Source organism: Cryptomeria japonica, chromosome 9 (genome assembly GCF_030272615.1).
Source record: "Cryptomeria japonica chromosome 9, Sugi_1.0, whole genome shotgun sequence".
Classification (NCBI taxonomy): Eukaryota; Viridiplantae; Streptophyta; class Pinopsida; order Cupressales; family Cupressaceae; genus Cryptomeria; species Cryptomeria japonica.
In genome coordinates this window covers 222,830,138-222,852,133 of record NC_081413.1, presented here as the reverse complement: position 1 = coordinate 222,852,133, position 21,996 = coordinate 222,830,138, and positions in this window count along the sequence as shown.

The following is a 21,996-nucleotide window of genomic DNA, read 5'->3' as shown; positions in this document are numbered from 1 at the left end:
TATGGGACTGAATTCAATACTGAACCATTTATGGGGTGATGCCGATATTTAACAACGATTCTACTAGGCATTCAAAGTCCTACGGCGTAGTGGAGACGACACAATTTAAAATTTGCTCGTGGATCAAATCAACATTGATTTGACCCAATATGTATGTATTAATCAAGCGATGAAATGATCTATCCTCCTCTCTATATTTTACAAAGCACAAATAATTTTGCTCAATGTCAAAAATTGCAAAACCGCGGTTTTCATGTATAGACGGAAAGAATTTCTCTGTCAATTTTTTTCATGCAACTGAAAAAAGTTTTCCGATCTTGAATTTGTTAATATTAGCTTAACGATTCTGCAATAGATATTTATAGTTATTTGTTCCATCTTCTTCTCTATTATAGCTTTTTTTTCAGTTTGGTTTCTCTATGGAACAGCATTATAATATGTTTATACTGAATGTCATATAAATTTCAGTTTACAAAAATAGTGTGACCGAGATGATCGATTTTCAAAATATTTTTATGCAGGCATTTTTTCAAACTGTAAGAAAACAAATTCAAATTTTATGAACTGAGCTATAAGTAAAATTATTGAATGCCAGAGTATTATCTTACTTTACCAGCATTCGAACAAGGTATACAAAACTCCAAATTCAAGAAAGCAAAACGAAATCAGTATATTAAAGAGTTGAGTAGAAGAAATTGAAATAGAGCTCCTAAGGTGAAAATATTAATAAGAAACTGCCAACCTGAGAATCAAACAAACCGCTTCTTCCGGACAAGAAACTCCACCAGAAATTTAGGCTACGGAAAAGTGTAAAACTACACTGGTTTGATGTGTTTATGGGATAAAAGCCAAATGACTTTGGAGCTTACAAATGCGGCAGGTAATAATTTGTAGGTGTTGCTAATTTGTAAACCGGAGAGGGAAAGTGAAATTTGAATACGGCTCAGGTAACTTCAGAATTTATAATTTTGATACTCCACATAGTGATAGTCATTAAATAAAGATTTTAAAGTTAAACTTGAGATATATAAGCTAGTAGATTTTGGAATTTGAATATGTTAAAAAGATAAATTAAATAAAGAAACATTATAGTTTGATCATGGAGTTCAATTAGGTTTAGGATCAAGGTTGAACACTTTAAATGTTTAATTTGGTTTAGGTGTATGCCTCAATATGAAATATTCAATTCCATTTAGTCTTAAGGTTAGGATGTAATTATGTATTGGTTTATAATTTAATAATATTTTTAGTCGCATGGTTTTTATTAGTTATAAGATTAGAGTTAGGGTTGGTATTAAAATAGTTTAAATAGAATTTAGTAATGGTTACAATTGAATTGGGTTTACTTTCAATCCCGTTTAGGGTTATTGTTAAGCTTAGGGTTTGATTTGGTAATGGTGTTAATATTATGGTATAATTTGGTTTAGAGTGAAATTGTGAAACTTTAAGATAAATCATTAGAGTCAAATTGTCAAAGATAAAGATAAATTATTAGGTTAAGGGTTAGGGTTCAATTTGGTGCAGCGTTAGATTTATGGTTCAATTTTTTTGTTATGGTTTGGTTTAACATTCAATTTAATTTAAGGTTCTATTTGGTTTATGATTTGGATTTGGTTTGGTTTACCATTAGGGTTCACATTGGTTTAGTGTTAGGGTTTGGTTTGGTTTATGATTCAATTTATTTATAGTTGGTATTTAATTTGGTTTAGTGTTAGCGTTCAATATGAATTAAGATTAGAGTTTATTGTGGTATACTGCTAGCTTTAGAGTTCAATCTAGTATTAAGTTTGCGTTATAGTGTAGTTTGGTTTAGAGTTAGGGGGTACAATTTCGTTTAAGTTTACAATTCAATATGTTTTAGTGTTTATTTAAGATAGGGGTTCAATTTAATTAGTGTTTAATCTGGATAAGGGTTAGGACTTAATTTGGTTTATGGTTAGGTTAATATTCAATTTGGTTCTTAGGGTTATTGTTCAATTTGGTTTACTATTAGGGTTATGATTCAGTTTGGTGTATGGTTTAGCGTAATATTTACAGTTGAATTTAGTATAGATTTAGAATTATAATTCAATTAAGTTTAGTGTTATAGTTAGGGTTTAGCTAAGACTAAATTTAGGGTTAGGGTTAGGGTTAGGGTTCACATTGGTTTGACTTTAATTTGGTTTCAATGTGGTTTAGTGATAGTGTTTAATTTTATTTTGGCTTAAAATTCAATTAATTTTAAAATTGGAATTTAATTTGGTTTAGTGAACCATTGTTCAATTTGGTTTAAGGTTAGGGATTGTTTGGTTTAATGCTAGTTTAGAATTACTATGAGGGTAAGAGTTATAGCTTCATTAGGTTATTTAATACTGTTAGGATTCAAATATGGATAGGGTTCAACTTATAGTTATGTTTACATTGGGGTTCAAGTTGAAAGGTTTAATTGTAGGGTTAGAGTTGAGTTTAGTGTTAGATTTCAATTTTATTAAGATTACATTTATGGTTTAAGGTTAGACTACGATTACAGGATGATACATTCATAACATTTATCACTGTTTTCTTATTAAAAAATACATAAAAAATATTTCTTTAACTATTAAATATATTTTATTTTATTAAAATTTTATAATTTAAAAAATTATATTATATTTTATAATATTATAATATATTATATTATATTTTCATTTAAGGTTACAATTTAATCTGGTTTAGTGTTTATTTAAGATAGGGGTTCCATTTAGTTAGTGGTTAATTTAGACAAGGGTTAGGACTTAATTTGGTTTATGGTTGTGGTTAAAATTCATTTTGGTTTCCAGGGTTATAGTTCAGTTTGGTTTAGCGTTATGGTTATGATTCAATTTGATGTTATGGCTATGATTCAAGGTGATTTGGCACGTGAGGTTGGTCTCGTTAGATGGTCATGCATCGAAGTTGGGGTCCATGTAGGCTAGATAAATCGCCTCAATCGGTCTTTGATATTTGTGGTTCGGATTTAGAGCTTCTTTGACTTTTCCGAACAATATTTTACTTTCTATGTCTTTTCCAAATAATATCCCTTTGAAACATGATAGAGCTAAGGAGTCGAGTTATTTTTGTCTAGCCTCTTTTTCGAATAATATACCCCTTTCAAAATCTTCAGATAACTCATTTCACTTGGAGAAGATTCAGAAACAGAGAAAGATTTCTCCAAAGATACATAAGAGAACAAGGCGATCTGGGCAGCATCATCATAGGAATGAGCCTCCTCAAATATTCCCGTTTGATGGCATTTTAACCCGTCAAGTCCAAGATCTTCCAAATACGGCTCTCATTTGCAAGTTTTGGCATTTTACTTCTGCTATATCAGAACTGAAAGCGTGGATCTTTGAGTACTGGCATGGAGCGAACCAGATATTTTACATTGACAAAGGATTAGGGTTCTTTATTGTTTTCTTTTCTTCCAGCCAAGCCAAAGTTGATATATTAGGAAATAAATTTTGGTTTTTTAAAGGTTCTCGTTTGTCTATGCAATCTTGGTTACCAAATTTCATGCCCCGTAGAAATCATATTGTGTTCGGTTAGGGTTTGTGTTGATGAGTATGGATAAGTTGGTCTCAAAAAAAGTTGTGCTCAAATATTCTTTTGGTCCTTGGGCTCAAATTTTTTTTTTTGAGACTCCCTGGAATGTTTCTCCTTCTTGCCACAATATTGGCCATCGAGAAATTCATTATAAACAATCTCCTTTTAGTTCTGGAAGCCATAAGTGTTTTAACCATCAAACAACTATCATACAAGATAAAGGCAAGGAGATTATAGCAGTTCGGCTATGCCACTCAGCAATTATGATTATGAGGCAAATAATTCAACAATGTTGGCTGAAGATGTTTTTTATTTGTCATGTTGTATCTGAAGACACCCGTGGAATTTTAGATTCTCAGTCAAAGGTATTTTAATTCTCAGGTTCTTGTTGAAGATGAAGGAAATTTCAATTTTTCTTCTTCCCTTGCTATCCAGGAAACCCCTTTTGGTAGGCAATTAACATTGAATGATAGTATCAAGAAAATATTGAGGGGAGCCAGTAGCTCTTCGAATTATTTATGAAAATAGAGTCTTGGAATATTAGGGGTCTAAATGCCCTTGATAAAAGAGCCTGCATGTGGGGCAAATATTGTATTTCTTTAGGAAACAAAGTTGTCAACAAATAATTACAACGTCATTGTTTCAAAATGGCTAAAATGGGAAACCTTTCATACAACTATGAATGGAGCGTTAGGGGGACTTTTGGCCTTATGGAAATCCTCTTCAGTTAACTTGCAAAATTTAGTGGATTAATTCAAATTTCAAAACATGTGGTTTAGGCATGAAGATTTCCTTCCTCTCTTGCAAACATGGTGGCAGCAAGCTCCTAGAGTTCAAGGATTTTCAATATAGGCTCCATCAAAAAATGAAATATATAAAGATTCAGATTAAACAATGGAATAATAATATGTTCAAAAACATTTTTTATCTAAAAGAAATTGTCTTTAAACAATTACATGCTATTAATGAACAAATTATCCTTTATGGAATGGATTCAACATCATTCAAGGATCATAAATTACTTCAATCTATATGGGAGCAACATTTAGCTAGAGAAGAGATATATTGGAGGCAGAAGTCTAGGGAACTTCGGCTTAAGGAAGGAGACCAAAATAAAAAAAAATTTTGATCGATCAGCACAAATTAAGCAAGCAAGCATTTATTTTTTTTCAATTGTTCATAATTCCTCAGGCCATAAAATTTTTGGTGAAGAAGATATCAAACAAGAAGCAATTCCCTTATTCTCTAGGTTCCTTTCGACTTCCCATCATGCTACTGCTTAAAGTGTTGCAGCTAAACATTAGTTGCTAGATTCTATTCCATCCATTCTCTATGGAAGAGTTGAATATGATTGGTTTTTCAATGGCCCTAGACAAAGCTCCATGCCCTGACGGGTTTACTACTCTTTTTTTCCTAGAAGTCTGGGATTTCATATGCATGGATTTTCTTAAAGCATTAGAAGAAGCCGACGGTTTGGAAAATTGCTTTCTCAGTTTAATACTACCCATGTTTCTCTCATTCCAAAGGTGTAGTCTCTGGTTTCTTTCTTAGATTTCAGACCTATTTCATTATGGAACACTATTTATAAAATTTTCATGAAGGCTATGTATATGATATTGTAGTATTTGATCCCAAATATCATATCATTAGAACAAGGAGGTTTTGTCCTAGGTAGAGAGACTATTGAGGGGGCTATTGTTGCTCATGAAGTGTTAGATTCAATTTCTACTTTCAAAATTCCCACATTCATTATCAAATTGGATATGATGAAGGTATATGATAGAGTAAATTGGGATTTTCTAATGGATACTTTTTATAAGATGGGCTTTGATGGTTTAACTGGACTTCTCTCCTCCTCACAAGGATTCAGACAAGGAGATCCTTTGTCTCCACTGTTATTCATCATTTTAGCAGAAGCATTAAGTAGTTCTGTTACAAAGGCTCATGATGATGGGTTTTGGACAGGGATTAGTCTCGCTCCCACACCTATTGATGTTACACATTCTCTATTTGCAAATGACACTATTCTTTTTGGATCAGGAACTCTTTCTGAAGCTAAGTATAACAAGGGTACTTTGGATACCTATATGCTTGCATCTAATCAGAAATATAAATCCTCAGAAGTCAAAAATATTCATTTTAAATGTCGATTCTCATGTACAAAACAATATTAGGCATATTTTGGGTTGGCAAAATGCTGAATTACCCTCATAGTATTTAGGAATTCCTTTCTTTTCTGGAATCTTTTGAGTTGCATATTGGGATAAAGTTATCCAGAAGATTCAAAATCGAACTGCATCTTGGAAAGGTAGGTGGCTTTCATTTTTAGGCATAATTCCAATAATTAAATCAATCTTATCAGCTATCCCAAACTACTTCATGATAGTTTTAAAAGCTCCTTGAGCTATGATAACTGTTTTAGAAAAGATAATTAGATCCTTTCTTTGGAAGGGTAATATGGATGGGAAAACAAATTTCCTTTGATTTCTTTGCAAAAAATTTGCTCCGGCAAGTTAACAGGAGGTGTTGGAGTGCATACTTTATCAGCACAAAACGTATCTTTGGGTGCTAAGCTAGTCTGGAATATGTATGAGAAACCTATGGCATCCTAGTGGACTATTTTGCAACAAAATATTTAGATTCAAATTCACCATCTAGAATCTTTTCTATTGAAAATCCACCTTCTGGTTCAGCTATGTGGAATTTCCTTATTTCTTGTTGAAAAATTATTTCACCCCACTTAACTTGACAAATTCATAATGGGGAAATAGCCTCCTTTTTGTTTGATTCATGGAATGCATAACCCCCTTTGCAATCGGTTCATCAATTTCAGGTTGCTAAACAATATTTTACTCCAATTTTGGGCACCATGGTAAAAGATTACTTCAGATCCATAGATAAAGTGACAGGGAAAGTGGTGTGGACAACCCTAGAAGCATCAACTCTTTCTCCTAATATTCTTAGAGAACTAAATGCAGTAATTTAGAGTCACATTGCTTTTATTAATCATAAAAGTGTAATTCTTATAAGGGCTCCTTAAAAAACAGGACAATATACAGTTAAGCTTGGCTACAAAGCTGCTATTTCTCACAAAGGAAAAATTATCTCCCAAAGAGCTTTTGCCTTCTGCTGGGACCCAAGGATAATTCCAAAAGTAGGATGTTTTATCTAGATAGCATTGAAACATAGAATTATCACAAGTGATCAACTTGTCAAACTAGGGATCTGACAAATTCTGTTTACTTGTGTTCTTTGTCCTTTGGCTGAAGAGGATGTTGACCATCTTTTCTTACATTGTCCATTCACTTCTGCATGTTGGGATTTTGTGAAATATAAGATTTAGTGGCAAGCACCTTTGACAAAAATTTGTGGAATATGTTTTCAGCTTGTCCATTTTTATATAAATCATCCACATTTACTATTATTTGGAAAATTGTGCCCTCTACATTGATTTGGTGTATTTGGTGGGAGATGAATAAAAGGATTTTGAGAAAGAAAACTTCATCTTTACCCAGTGTAATTAATACATTGGAAAACACAATTTGTGTAGTAGTAAATGCTTATGTATAAAAGACAAAGCATGTTGGTTCCATCTTCACAGATTGGGATAACTCTCTACTTAAAACTTGGCCAAAGCTCTCATTTCCTTTGAAAGGTAGTCAACATTCTGGTCCAAAAGTAAAGATTGATAGAACTAGAGTCAAATGGGAATCTCTTCCACCAAGTCAGGCAAAATTAAACATTGATGGCTCATCTAAAGGTAATCCAGGTCCCTCAGGTGTAGGAGTTATTCTAAGAGATCATAGGGGATGTCTAATCAAGGCCAAGGCACTTAAATTACCGAATGGTACAAACAGTCAAGCTGAAATTCAAGCACTGTTATATTGTTTGCAGATGGCTAGGGATTTAAGCATTTAAAATCTGGTCATTGAAGGTGATTCACTATTGCTCATAAATGCATTCAGGGGTCAACCACAATGCAACTGGAAAATCAATTATGTTTTGGAGCAGGCTTGGGGGTTGCTTACTTCTTTTGACACATGAAATAAATAATATTTATAGGGAATCCAACAAAGCAGCTGATGCCTTAGTAGATTTAGCAATTGAACTAGGACAATGGGAAAGCACCTTTCTCAGAGATGATGATTCTCTTCCTCATAATATCTTTCATATCTTACATGAGGAATAAATTCAATAATTTCTTTTACTATTTACAATGTTTCTTAATGCTTTATGATAGGGATATAGGTTGATACACTCTTGTTCGACCCTTTCTTGTACTATGTGGCAAAAGAATTGTACCTCGATATTCAAATGCTAATTTTGTTGTGGTTTTCAAAAGTTTGTGATGAGCTGGTTAGGAACAGGTGTGGTGAACGGTTATCATATTTGGTTATTACAAGAGCCTCTTCATCAATTTTGATTCTATTCAAATGTTGTTGTTACCATTGCGGCAAAGTTCATGATGTGCTGATTAGGATCAAGTGTGGTGATTTCTTTGCATATTTGGAAAATACTTGTGGATTTTCATCAATATCGTCCAATGACGTAATACATTCAAGTGACATGTACTTTGGCTATCTCATTTTAAATGAGATTTCTTCCACTACTTTCATTTATGATTTCGTTACAATGTTTTCAGTGCACTTCAATTGACATGTTCTCCATCTCACTCCACTCAACTACTAAAATGATTGCTTCTTTGGTCGCACGTATTCAACGAATTTCCCAACAAGAATTTTCTAAAAAAAATTATATTTGCAAGTTGCTCAAATATTCTTCAATTGCTGTAATTTTCTTGATATGCTAATCAGATATAGCATATCTTTCATTCATGAAATTTTTTGGCAAAGTACAAAGTTTCCCATTATCTATCTGTGAAGCATCTATTTTTCATAATGCCTCGAGTTTGGCTATGAGCTTTCTCTCACGAATTGCTTTCCTAGGGTTTTCAAGATCAATTACAGCAAGTAAGATTGCTGAAAACATTCAAAGGAGGTTTTCTATTTTCTAAGGTGGGATTGTTGTGGGCTTCTATCTAGTTCTTCGGGTAAACAAAGTTTGTTGTAATTACATTTTCTACCTTGCAAAATGTTTTGGGGTGAACTCACAATACTGGTTTCCACTTTTTGACCAACTTTGACACTTGTATGAATATTTTGAAAAAAACCTTCACTTTCCGACACCTATAACTTTTAAACCGTTAAGAATTTGAAGATGATATAAACTAGTGATTTTTGACATCTTGTTTGTAGATTCTAAATATATTTTTTTCAAATTTGTTTGAATAAAATTTTATTGATTTTTCCATCTCCCTCAAAAAGTAGTTTTTTATAGCAAACAACATTTTTTAAGAGTGATGTGTATTCCAGAACGCATAATTTTTTTTCTATAAATGTGTAAACTTAATTCTTTTTAATTTTGGTTTGTAACATCAATACCTAGGGCATGCAATTGGTTTGATAGTGATATGTTGAATATTTTTCATTTTTATTAAGTTTTGAAGTTTGACTAATTATAATTTAGATATAGGTGTACGTTTGAACACATAAGTTCTTGTATATATATCAAAATTCAATTTTCTTTTTTTTGTTAGAAAGAAAACATCAATACCTAGTGCATAGATATTTTTCAGAATTTTTTTGAATTAGTTTACTATTTTTCCCAATGCATTTAACAAAGAAGTTCATGTTCACTGAAAAACCTACGTTCATAAGAAATAAAATAAAAATATATTAATGAAATTAAATATATTAATTGTTATACTATTTGGAAATCTTATAATAAGAACTAAATATTTTTATAAAAAAATCTTTTAAATGAATTAATTTGATCCCCCAAAAGCTAATGTAAAATTGGTTTTTTATCAGCATTTGATAGATGCAAAGGAGACTCCATTGCAAGTATGATTTAGAAGTAGAGAGGTTCTATCAAAGAAATTTTGGTCTAAGAGCCTTTGATTTAACTCTCTTCAATTAATTACTTAAAATGGGACCTCTTAAAGGTTAAATCATTATATTTTTTTAAAAATATATGATTTCAGCAAAAGTCAGGACGTACCAAAAAGTGGGAACCAGCTTTGTGAGTTCACCCTTTGGGTTTTTGATCTTTTTATAATTGTTGATTTCAAATATGTTTGATTTGTGGATTTCTTCTTAGATTAAGGAGTATTATCATAAAAAATTTTAGGTTCCTGTTAAGCCGAGAAGAGGGGAGTTTACTTTTTCCAAACCTTTTGATGATTGAGAGATTATGAGGGTCTTTAAGGTTTCTTTCCCTAGTAGACTACAATAAATTAAACATATAATTTGGAGAAGCATCTTATCTCCATGGGCTCCTAAACTTCTTCTATCTTCACAATTGCTTTAAGTCTTTTTATCAAGCTGCATAGATGGCTTATGATCATATGATTTTCTCAAAATCATTGTGGAAGATTTGGTTTAGCTAGGTTTTCACAAAGAGGGTGAGCTACTCAAATGTGGTCAAAAACATAAATTGGGTTCTGGCTATGGTTACATTTTAGGTGGTTTCCCTAGATGGGATCTCAAACATACCAAGTCGGGAGAAATTTTTGAAGCATTCATTCTTGCTCTGCGAAAAGATGACCCTTGGCTACTCTATAGTGCGCTGCAAACTATCCACCATGAACTAGATGCTCACAGGGCTAAGGTGCTCAAAGACAAATATTATGCAATATCTTTCCTTCTCAGTTATCCTATTTGTCATGTCGTTCACAATATTGATGAGGGAAATGTACCTCCAAAATCTCCAAAGAAATGAAAGCTGGATGAGATTCATGGAGAGGCTTCTTCTTCCAAGAGACTTGCTCGAGGAGATTGATACTTTTTAGTTTTTATCTCACCTTACCCTATTGAAAATGATACTAGCTATTGACTTTATGGCTACATACCATGTTAATGTTCCTTGCGTATATTTTTTATATGTACTAAATGTCCTATGTGATTGGTTAGTATTATGTTTTGATATCATCAGTTAGTCTATACATTAGGTCTTTTTTAATCAGATTTCTTTAAGTATGATTGCAATCTCTTATAAGATACTTGTAGTTTGCCTGCACTGTAATTCTGACATTTTGTAATTTTATTTCCATTTTAATATATAATATGTAGATTTTTCCTTTTACTTAAGGGTATGTGTAGGATCATGGTGTGCCAAAATAGGCTCTTAAGTGGCGATGCAATTTCAGAAAATCAGAGTTATGCAACTTGACATGAAAATTTCAAATAAGTTGTGAACATTATTTTTAAAAGATGTAAGAAGAGAATCTATAGAAAATTGAATTTATTTTCTAAGCTACTAGTTGTTTTTTGAAAAAAAAAATCCTATTTGATGAAAATTTGAAATTTCAATGCCATGGTACTAAAATTTCAGGAAAAAGATAAGAAGTAGACATATGTCTAGCCACCTTAATCACAATCAATTCATAATATTTATAATATAAGTATTAGATTCATGTCCGGATGTGACACATATTTGTTTATAATTTTTTGTAAAGTAAATAATTATTTGTGAATTTTTTACAACAACTTTTTAGAAATTCAGAAACTCCTACGTCTGACCACCTTAACTTGGTCAAAACCTTAAGAAATTTAATTGTTTAAATTTTTTTCCCTATAGTAAATGAAGCATAGGATGTGATGTATGTTTGAGATTCAAAAAATATTATACCGTTTGAAATTTATGAGTGTTTTTCAATCAGTCTGTCAATTAGGACTATTGTCAGAATTCAATTAGAAAATATATAATACTTATTTATTAAAGACGAAATAACACAAGCCTTATACTTTTGGAAATATGATAACGTCCTTAAAAAACACTTTTTGTTTTATAAATTTTGGCTAAAAAAAAATCGCCAACCATCAGTGTAAAGTCTAGAAAATCAAGGAATACTGAAAAACATATTTTTTCAGTTGACTTTCTAGGTTTGTCACTTCCAAGCCAAATCCCAAAGCATTCCCAAGCCAACATTTGAAATTTGAAATTTTTACAACAAAAATCGGATATCTGATAAAATCAGATATGCGATACAATCGAATATCTAATTTTAATAAGTAAATTCACTAACTAAATTTGGACATAACTAATCTAGTGTTTATTAATATATTAAGATATAATATTTTAATATATTAATTTATAAATAAATTAGTATATGATATTAGGGAGAGGGAGAGGGGAGAGAGAGAGAGAGAGAGAGAGAGAGAGAGAGAGAGAGAGAGAGAGAGAGAGAGAGAGAGAGAGAGAGAGAGAGAGAGAGAGAGAGAGGGACATGAGAAGAAACATAAACACAAATGGGCTTTGGCTATGGGTTCAGGTTGCACGATGTCTTTGGTTAAATCCACCCTTGGCTACGTATTTCTCTCCTATAGATTTGTTATCAGTTCAAGCAAAAATACATCTTTTTTTTTATAAAGCTTTAAGTTTGTGGCAGGATTGGCAGGAAAAGGATGCCCCATGTAGTTGGAAAAGAATAAAATTACTTAAATGTATATCCTTTTGTAAAAATGATTGAGATAACATTGTAATAAAGGAAACTTCATAGTGGAGAAATATAATTGTAAAATATTATATTATAATATGTCATATTGAAGGGCCAATCTACTTATTATTTTCAAGAGGATAACATAGAGCATCATATCATAAAAATGTAAATGTACGTCCTTTAAAAAAAACAAAGACATAGAAATTAATTCATTCCCAAAATCTATACAAGGTTAACTCTAATTCACATATTTGCACTCCAATTTATACAATGTTATGCATTAAAAGCCTCAACTAGCTCGACCATTAACAAAATATACATGAATTATTTAAAGTCCCCAGCCAATCTAGAATCAAACAATACAGTCCACACCAGGAGATAAAGAGGACCCAAATAAATCACAACACATCAACCTAAGTCAATTCCCATGAACCACACATTCTAGAATAACTTTTAAAATTGACATCAAACATAATGTGTAAAAAATCAATGAAGCACTTTAAGTAGTCGGCCCAAAAATATAACCTAATGGAAATTACACAATGCAGATGTACACATGGCAAGGTAAGAACCATATCAACATTCCAACATATATCTAAAATACAAGAGTATGATCCAAATAATATAAATTTACTAAGTTAGATAGAGACGAATACAATTGACATTGCCAAAAGCAAAGAAACATAATCATTTTTTGATCAAACCAACATTAAAAAATTGAACTAGAACACTATAGAAATCATATGAAAATTCCAAGCTACAACACTTGAACCAAAATAGTGGAAAAATGCACATTAATATTGATAGATAGCCTCACTAGCAACAAACCACCATAACCAACATCATCATGTCAACATATGGGAGCATACAATCATGATAGTACAACATGCACTGAACATGTATATTATGTCCAAAATAGAAAGTCAACATCACAATGAAGTATACATATTATTGGCATTCTTTCATAAAGACATCAAATACTCTTTTCTACATATTGTAACTTTCACTTCTATAGACTCCCAAAAATGCCTCATACTTACTCAATACGACCACTAGACAACATAACAACACCTAAACACTCATTACCAGGATATCTATTACATTCACACACTAAACAACTACAACTTCCTTTTCATTTACACATAGTGATATTAATGACAATTATAGATAGGTTGGCATGAATGACGATAAAAAACAAGTTTGACATCAAAGACAACACAACTCAAGTTTCCAATAATATTCCCCTTTGTCATTGATGAAAACACTTGTACGACCAACCAATAGCAGACTCTATCAAACTATATCTCTCTCCTCCTCATTGTTTCTCTCTCCCTCTTTGAAGTTAAGGGAAAGGACACAATACTGTAAACAATAACTCTCTTCTGAACTATAAAATTCTCTCTCCCTTCTCAGTACAACTTTGATAACCGCAACACTCCCTTTGATAGAGATGTCTCTCTTCTACAACTAATTTTTCATAGGAAAGAAACTAAAACGTTCACACCTCCCTTGAGAGAAGCCACTAGATAAATATAGGAGCCAAAACGTACCCTTTTATTCTCCCCTCAGAAAGATGCACCACTTCTATGTATCTAGTTTGAAGAAGGAGATCCAATAGACCCTAATTTTTGGTCGAGATACTCAAGTATCCTTCAACATTTCCTTGGTAAATATTTCTATAAGCTGATCCTTTGTAAGCACACATTCTAACCTAGCTTCCTTCTCTATAACATTTTCTCTTAAGAAGTGATACCAGATAGAAATGTGTTTAGTCCTTATATGCATTCTTTGAGTCAGAGAAATATTAATTGTGATTGTATTGTCACACATAATATGAATTTCATCATCATACATCACATTTATATTAATAATATTTTGGTTCATCAACCAAATACATGCCCTAGGTATTGATGTTACAAACCTAAATTCGAAAGGATTGAGTTTTTATAATTTATAGAAATGAAGTTGTGCATTTCGGGATGCACGTCACTCTTAAAAATGTTGTTTTCTATTACAAACTTCTTTTTGAAGGAGATGGAAAGATGAATACAAATTTATTGAAAGAAAATTAGAAAAAAGAAATTAGAATTTTCAAATAAGATGCTACAAATCACTACTTTACATCGTCTTCAAATTATTTGGTTTCGAGAATGAACACCCCGTTTAAGACATGCAAAAATATAGTACAAGATAGTACAAAGAGGGCGATATGTATGCCCCTCTTTAAGATGTCAACGTAGACCTATGTTAATGGCTTAAGGAAGATAGAAACAAGGATACTTACCTTCAACATCAGAGAGATATCCATTAGGAAACAATGTTCATTAATCCAAGCTAAAGAGGCTATACTCTTACAAGAAAGGATAAAATAGTTGAAAAGTAGATATCTTACAACAAGTGTAAAGAGGATCCTTGGAGGAGAAGAGATATTTTCTCAAAAGACATCTATCTTGAAGAGGAGTTTCTTGAATAAATATAACATCTTCTACCAAAAGAAAGGAAAGAGAACAAGAATGCCTAGCTTCCACCTATTTCTAAGAAAAAGGGATTCTTGATAAAGGATGACACACTTTTGACCCAAAATGAAGGATTTGTTGGGAAGGAAGGTCTTAATCATGTAAGGCTCCATATTTTCTTAATGTTATATGAGGAAATAGATCATCCCCTTCTCTATAATATTGTAATGACTAGGAGAATGAGAGAAGTCTAAAGGGACTAATGAATCAACATTTTGATCTTTCCCCCTTATGCTAAATTATTTTTATTAGAAGAGGAGTGTGTTATATTGCTCTTCAATTCTCTCTCTCCATTAGAGAGATCATTGATAAGAGTATTGACTCTGTCGTCATAAATAATAGGAATTTTAGGACGACTAAAAAAAATCATCAATGTTTCACCTTTAGGAGTAATACCATGAATGGAGGGTAAGGTGACATTAAGGAAGGTGTTTATGATATCATCCTCTTCTTTTAGGATCTCCTTATGAAAGGATGAATTTTTAGGAAAAAGCTCAACATCATTGATCAAAGCATCACCCTAAAGAGAGAGAGTTTTAAAACAAATGTTAATAATCTCATCATGCACTAAAGTGTCCTTAAGAATAGGAGAATCCTTAGAGGAGGGAAAATCATAACTATGCATTAAAGAAAAACGCAAGCTATAATCGTATGCATAAAAGGAAACATTATAGAGATCTCAAATTAAACTTGAAATTGACTTAGAAAAGAAAGATAACAACTTCATTTATAACCAAAGAAACAAGTGAAAAATTATGCCACCCACAAATCAAATTTAGCAAAATAAATTAAGGTTTTGATGAATTTAACCTCTTAATTTATGTCTTTTTGATTAAAAATATAATCTATGGGGGTCAAATTGAAAATTAAGCTGCATACAATTCATATTTGAGAACAAAAAAAGTAATGGTGTAGGGAGTCAATTTCACTAAAATGTAATGGTGAAAATTAGGGTTTCATGAATCAAGGTAGAAAAACCCTTGATGTTTCTTAAAAGGTGATCACGCTGAAATAGGCAAGGACATAATAGATCTATGCTTAACATATCTAAGAGAAAATCTCTAAAATTATGATTAGGTTCCACCTATGGGTTAGAGTTTTATTGCCTCTTTCTAGGTTTAATTGTGAAAATATTGAAATTAGGGTAAATGGGTGAATATTGAAGAGATTGGGCATAAACAAATGAGATACAATCACTATACAGAGACATCAACCTATATTTGAGAAAAAGAAGATGATTTGGATTTATTCCTAGATGTTTGGCTTGATTTTTTGGAACCGTACTGCTAGTCACCCTGGTCGACTAAATTTCTCACCATCAAATGGTTAACTTGCTCGTCTCCGAAAATCCTATCGATCCTTGCAAATTCAGCTCTATACTTTTTTCTTGCACACAAAAATAAGGAGGAAATTGTTGTGAATAGGTAATTTCCTAAGTCAAACTCCAATTTAGGAATTAACCTTGAATGAAATAATACAAATACTAAAATAAATATTGGAAAGATACACCTGAGATATGGAATAGTTGATGAGTATTTTTCAATCTTTGAATGTATTCACATATGTTGTATGAAATGGCCCTAATCAAACACACATTCTTGAATAGGAATGATGTGATTTTGATCCACAATATTTGAATGATGAATATGGGGACTTGAAGATGTCTGAAAATGCTTGATAACAAATGCTTCATGGATGCACAAGTGATAAGAATTGATTACATACATTGGATAGATTACTTGGATGAAATTAGTTTGATAAAATGTCTTTATATAGAGGCTTCTAGTTAAATTACTGATTAGGCCTATCTCCAATGGTCATGCGAAGCCACGAGAATCAACTCTTACCGGGAAAATACAACACTTGCCCCAATTTTAAATTTGTGCCTTATTGAGATGGACCATGGTGCCTAGACCAATGTGTTAGGTGCCATGGTCCTTCTACATACATGATCAATATAAGGCTTAGGGGGGAGGGGTACCTCACCATGGTACCCACCAATGGGTGTTCACAGCCTGAAAGCTAGAGAATAGGCACAAAATAGACCTAGACAGGTGATGAGAACAGGACATGCTAAAGTAATGACACAAACATGAGTTGTAAATTGGCCCTTTGTAACTAATTAGAAATTTAGTTAAATCTATGAGTAAGCTCTATACTTGTAGGATTGATCACTTATTTTTCTCATAGCCTAATGGAGTTGAATCTCTAGAGTTCTTATCATGATAGGTACACTTAATTTCATCTAACCTTGTTGGGGTACCCACCTTTAAACATGACATGTGTTTAATTTGTTCTACCACACACCCATTTTATTTTGTTTCGGTGATTTTCTTAGCATCATACGGCCAATGTAATGAGGAAAAGAGTGCATGTGGTTGTATCATATTGACCGTAACAAGTGGTATAATTACAGAGTGTTTCAAACAAAAATCTCGGTTCATATTTAATGCCACACTTAGAATATGAGAGTGAAAATATACACTATTCACTATTCACACGAGATATATTTTGAAATTGAATAGGTGGATACAGCTTTATTCACTATTCGCAGACGAGACAGCAATCTACTGAATGAATAGACATGAAACTGCTGAGTTGAAGGAATCTTAGAAAAGAGCTGGTTTTATTTGTGTGGCCTAACTATGCATGAATAGTAGAGCTACACATATTTATTTCACTCACTATGGCTGCGTTGAGATGGCGAAGTCGGGACTTCAAGATTAGGATTGAGCCGCCCGTACGCCCAGTTCTGGTTTGATATTATGGCCTTCTCCAAACTCGTTGGGGGACACGGAGTTGGGCAATGAGATGCGCCAGTCGATACATGGACAATAACCATAAAGAAGAACGCAATCAGCAGCTTTCTCAGTTTCATAAGCGTAAGGTTCCTCATATTGAGTATCTCGGACGTCAGGAAAAATCGTTACAGTTGAGGTGAATATTCACTTGGTAGATGAAGGTTGATATGGGACTGAATTCAAGACTGAACCATTTATGGGGGGAGGGCGATATTTAACAACGATTCTACTAGGAGTTTCTGGTTGAATGAGGCATTCAAAGTCCTACGGCGTAGTGGAGACGACACAATTTAAAATTTGCTCGTGGATCAAATCAACATTGATTTGACCCAATATGTATGTATTAATCAAGCGATGAAATGATCTATCCTCCTCTCTATATTTTACAAAGGACAAATAATTATGCTCAATGTCAAAAATTGCTAAACCGCGGTTTTCATGTATAGACGGAAAGAATTTCTCTGTCAATTTTTTTCATGCAACTGAAAAAAAATTTCCGATCTTGAATTTGTTAATATTTGCTTAACGATTCTGCAATAGATATTTATAGGTATTTGTTCCATCTTCTTCTCTCTTATAGTTTTTTTTTCAGTTTGGTTTCTCTATGCAACAGCATTATAATATGTTTATATTGAATGTCATATAAATTTCAGTTTCCAAAAATAGTGTGACCCAGATGATCGATTTTCAAAATCTTTTTATGCAGGCATTTCTTCAAACTGTCAGACAACAAATTCAAATTTTATGAACTGAGCTATAAGTAAAATTATTGAATGCCAGAGTATTATGTACTTTACCAGCATTCGAACAAGGTATACAAAACTCCAAATTCAAGAAAGCAAAATGACATCAGTATATTAAAGATTTGAGTAGAAGACATTGAAATAGAGCTCGTAAGGTGAAAATATTAATAAGAAACTGCCAACCTGAGAATCAAACAAACCGCTTCTTCCGGACAAGAAACTCCACCAGAAATTTAGGCTACGGAAAAGTGTAAAACTACACTGGTTTGATGTGTTTATGGGATAAAAGCCAAATGACTTTGGAGCTTACAAATGCGGCAGGTAATAATTTGTAGGCGTTGCTAATTTGTAAACTGGAGAGGGAAAGTGATGCTAATTTGTAAACCGGAGAGGGAAAGTGAAATTTGAATACGGCGCAGGTAACTTCAGAATTTATAATTTTGATACTCCACATAGTGATAGTCATTAAATAAAGATTTTAAAGTTAAACTTGAGATATATAAGCTAGTAGATTTTGGAATTTGAATATGTTAAAAAGATAAATTAAATAAAGAAACATTATAGTTTGATCATGGAGTTCAATTAAGTTTAGGATCAAGGTTGAACCCTTTAATTGTTTAATTAGGTTTAGGTGTACGCCTCAATATGAAATATTCAATTCCATTTAGACTTAAGGTTAGGATGTAATTATGTTTTGGTTTATAATTTAATAATATTTTTAATGGCATGTTTTTTATTAGGTATAAGATTAGAGTTAGGGTTGGTATTAAAATAGTTTAAATAGAATTTAGTAATGGTTACAATTGAATTGGGTTTACTTTCAATCCCGTTTAGGGTTATTGTTAAGCTTAGGGTTTGATTTGGTAATGGTGTTAATATTATGGTATAATTTGGTTTAGAGTGAAATTGTGAAACTTTAAGATAAATCATTAGAGTCAAACTGTCAAAGATAAAGATAAATTATTAGGTTAAGGGTTAGGGTTCAATTTGGTGCAGCGTTAGATTTATGGTTCAATTTTTTTGTTATGGTTTGGTTTAACATTCAATTTAATTTAAGGTTCTATTTGGTTTATGATTTGGATTTGGTTTGGTTTACCATTAGGGTTCACATTGGTTTAGTGTTAGGGTTTGGTTTGGTTTATGATTCAATTTATTTATAGTTGGTATTTAATTTGGTTTAGTGTTAGCGTTCAATATGAATTAAGATTAGAGTTTATTGTGGTATACTGCTAGCTTTAGAGTTCAATCTAGTATTAAGTTTGCGTTATAGTGTAGTTTGGTTTAGAGTTAGGGGGTACAATTTCGTTTAAGTTTACAATTCAATATGTTTTAGTGTTTATTTAAGATAGGGGTTCAATTTAATTAGTGTTTAATCTGGATAAGGGTTAGGACTTAATTTGGTTTATGGTTAGGTTAATATTCAATTTGGTTCTTAGGGTTATTGTTCAATTTGGTTTACTATTAGGGTTATGATTCAGTTTGGTGTATGGTTTAGCGTAATATTTACAGTTGAATTTAGTATAGATTTAGAATTATAATTCAATTAAGTTTAGTGTTATAGTTAGGGTTTAGCTAAGACTAAATTTAGGGTTAGGGTTAGGGTTAGGGTTCACATTGGTTTGACTTTAATTTGGTTTCAATGTGGTTTAGTGATAGTGTTTAATTTTATTTTGGCTTAAAATTCAATTAATTTTAAAATTGGAATTTAATTTGGTTTAGTGAACCATTGTTCAATTTGGTTTAAGGTTAGGGATTGTTTGGTTTAATGCTAGTTTAGAATTACTATGAGGGTAAGAGTTATAGCTTCATTAGGTTATTTAATACTGTTAGGATTCAAATATGGATAGGGTTCAACTTATAGTTATGTTTACATTGGGGTTCAAGTTGAAAGGTTTAATTGTAGGGTTAGAGTTGAGTTTAGTGTTAGATTTCAATTTTATTAAGATTACATTTATGGTTTAAGGTTAGACTACGATTACAGGATGATACATTCATAACATTTATCACTGTTTTCTTATTAAAAAATACATAAAAAATATTTCTTTAACTATTAAATATATTTTATTTTATTAAAATTTTATAATTTAAAAAATTATATTATATTTTATAATATTATAATATATTATATTATATTATATTATATTATATTTTCATTTAAGGTTACAATTTAATCTGGTTTAGTGTTTATTTAAGATAGGGGTTCCATTTAGTTAGTGGTTAATTTAGACAAGGGTTAGGACTTAATTTCGTTTATGGTTGTGGTTAATATTCATTTTGGTTTCCAGGGTTATAGTTCAGTTCGGTTTAGTGTTATGGTTATGATTCAATTTCGTGTTATGGCTATGATTCAAGGTGAGTTGGCACTTGAAGTCGGCCTCATTAGATGGTCATGCATCGAGGAAATTGCATCATCAAAATTGGAGTCCATGTAGCCTAGATAAATCGCCTCAATCAGTCTTTGATATTTGTGGTTCGGATTTAGAGCCTCCTTTGACTTTCCCGAATAATATTTTACTTTCTAGATCTTTTCCAAATAATATCCCTTTGAAACATGATAGAGCTAAGGAGTCGAGTTATTTTTGTCTAGCCTCTTTTCCGAATAATATACCCCTTTCAAAATCTTCAGATAACTCATTTCACTTGGAGAAGATTCAGAAATAGAGAAAGATTTCTCCCAAGACAGATAAGAGAACGAGGCAATCTCGGCAGCGTCATCATAGGAATGAGCCTCCTCAAATATTCCCATTTGATGGCATTTTAACCCCTCAAGTCGAAGATCTTCCAAATACGGCTCTCATTTGCAAGTTTTGGCATTTTACTTCTGCTATATCACAACTGAAAGCGTGGATCTTTGAGTACTGGCATGGAGCGAACCAGGTATTTTACATTGACAAAGGGTTAGGGTTCTTTATTGTTTTCTTTTCTTCCAGCCAAGCCAAAGTTGATATATTTGGGCTCAAATTTTTTTTTTTGAGACTCCCTGGAATGTTTCTCCTTCTTGCCACAATATGGCCATCGAGAAATTCATTATAAACAATCTCCTTCTAGTTTTGGAAGCCATAAGTGTTTTAACCATCAGACTACTATCATACAAGATAAAGGCAACGAGATTATAGCAGTTCGGCTATGCCACTCAACAATTATGATTATGAGGCAACTAATTCAACAATGTTGGCTCAAGATGTTTTTTATTTGTCATGTTGTATCTGAAGACACCCATGGAATTTCAGATTCTCAGTCAAAGGTATTATTTGTTTTGAATTGGGCATCCCCTTTGTCACTTTGGTCACTTCATCCTCTGCTAATTCTCAAGTTCTTGTTGAAGATGAAGGAAATTTTAATTTTTCTTCTTCCCTTGCTATCTAGGAAACCCCTTTTGGTAGGCAATTAACATTGAATGATAGTATCAAGAAAAGATTGAGGGGAGCTAGTAGCTCTTCGAATTATTTATGAAAATAGTGTCTTGGAATATTGGGGGTCTAAATGGCCTTGATAAAAGAGCCTGCATGTGGGGCAAATATTGTATTTCTTTAGGAAACAAAGTTGCCAACAAATAATTACAACGTCATTTTTTCAAAATGGCTAAAATGGGAAACCTTTCATACAACAACGAATGGAGCTTTAGGGGGACTTTTGGCTTTATGGAAATCCTCTTCAATCAACTTGCAATATTAAGAGGATTAATTCAAATTTTGAACCATGTGGTTTAGGCATGAAGATTTCCTTCCTCTCTTGCAAACATGGTGGTAGCAAGCTCCTAGAGTTCAAGGATTTTCAATATAGACTCCATCAAAAAAGGAAATATATAAAGATTCAGATTAAACAATGGAATAATAATATGTTCAAAAACACTTTTTATGTAAAATAAATTGTCTCTAAACAATTACATGCTATTA